Source organism: Poecilia formosa, unplaced genomic scaffold, assembly GCF_000485575.1.
Source record: "Poecilia formosa unplaced genomic scaffold, Poecilia_formosa-5.1.2 Scaffold688, whole genome shotgun sequence".
NCBI lineage: Eukaryota > Metazoa > Chordata > Actinopteri > Cyprinodontiformes > Poeciliidae > Poecilia > Poecilia formosa.
Window position 1 is genome coordinate 124,650 of NW_006800627.1, and position 1,755 is coordinate 126,404.

The window sequence follows — 1,755 nt, forward strand, 5'->3', positions numbered from 1 at the left end:
CGTTCATTTACAGTTTGAAATGAACATTTCATGACGATATAAACCAGGGGTGTCAAACTCAATTTCACCGAGGGCCACTTCAGCATATTGGCCCCCCTCAACGGGCCACATTGACGGTACAAATCAGGAGTGCATCCCTGCTAAAACACCCCAGACAAAAGGTTGACTTCCCTCATTCAGTTCTGTAGAGGCTTATAATGAGTCAATGGTCCAGGTGTGTTAGAGAAGGAATGCATCTAAAGTTGCAGGTGGTAGCTCTGGAAAACTAGACTTGGGCAGCCCCAGCATAAATGTATAAAATACAATTTTATACAATGTATAAAATAATTTATTTTATTTTATAAAATAAATTAAACACCACCTCATATTGTTAAATAACTGATTTTATGTATTGAAGTTTTAAATATTACATTTGAGTTTCCATTGATGTAAAATTATTTAAAAATTACAATATTTAAATCAGTGTTTAAAGGTAAGCAAACAAATAATAAAAACAAGTCACATGGGCAGACATTATAGACTTCATGCAAAGATTTAGTCTCAGAGGCAACTGAAATCAATTAATTTAAAAAATCCTTTCTGAATATCATCTCATGGTCTCTGAACTAAATACGTCTTTCTGACCGGAGCTGACAGCGTGTTGAAGAGTTATGGACCGGACGCTTTGGAGCGTCTGGTTAGGAAGCGCATTACAGACCTTTGGTTGAAATGGCGCGTTAAATTCAAGTCTCCATTCCAGACCAGAGAAAACTAAAGAGAATGCAACGTTGTGTTAATCCATTTGAGGAGCCGGTAGTTTATCTTGAGGAAATATATGACGACGCAGAAGTTAATTAGACTGTAACATGCGCAGTCCGCTGCTCAACCACTGCGGACTGCGAAGACTTAGAAACCCCTGGAAGTAACTCATCCAGCGGCTTTAACAAATGGAGCCTTCCGGGTTCACGTTACCCAGGAGAGCGGCGCTCTGGAGGAGCTGCAGACGTAACATCTGACCGTTTCGGAGAAGCGAGATAAAAATAAAAAATAAAACTCCTGGTAAAAGCGCACACCGGACCGCGCAGGGTAAAACACTCAGAGTTCATTTGAGTTTGACACATGTGCATTACACCATAGAACTGCCAATTGATAATTGAAGTAAAGTAGCTTCGATTTCAAAGAAGCCGACATTGAAGTCAATTGGCAAATGAACCATCACGAAAGAGGAAGGCTCTTGTTGTCTCACTGCACCCCAAGAGATGCATAACCTACACAAACCGTTCCTGTCTGGTTTCGAACCAGAGACCTTTTGCATGTAAAGCAAACGTGATAACCACTACACTACAGGAACTGAACTTCTCTGCTTTGTTTCAGTTTAAGGTTCTAAAGTTGATGATGTGAGATGCAACGCATGAAAATTTCAATTGAGGTTTGCACTCAGGCCTGGATTCAGAGTACAGACCATGACACCACAGAATCTTGTTGACCTTTAGTAAACACCTTTGATACTAAAACTCTTTCTGTCTGGTTTCGAACCAGAGACCTTTTGCATGTTAAGCAAACATGATAACCACTACACTACAGAAACTCATGTTCTTTGGAATGTTCCTGGTAGATGATCCACATTTTGTTAGAGACTAATGTCTGATGGGCATGGAACAATGTCAAATACTTCTACCACAGATCCTCTCAGAGAGCAGTAACTTGGTGAACAAACTGTCAGACTTATAGTTGTGCCTATTAACACATTAAAATAAAAAAAATATCTCTAAAATA

General features: G+C 39.5%; 2 non-coding genes across 2 annotated transcripts; both read right to left on the reverse strand.

Moving 5' to 3' along the window:
• Positions 1 to 1,257: 1,257 nt before the first annotated feature.
• Positions 1,258 to 1,330, reverse strand: trnav-uac (transfer RNA valine (anticodon UAC)). Its single transcript has one exon. It is a non-coding gene; the product is annotated as a tRNA-Val (tRNA).
• Positions 1,331 to 1,494: 164 nt separating this feature from the next.
• trnav-aac (transfer RNA valine (anticodon AAC)) lies at positions 1,495 to 1,567 on the reverse strand. The gene has a single exon. It is a non-coding gene; the product is annotated as a tRNA-Val (tRNA).
• Between the last annotated feature and the right edge of the window lie 188 nt (positions 1,568 to 1,755).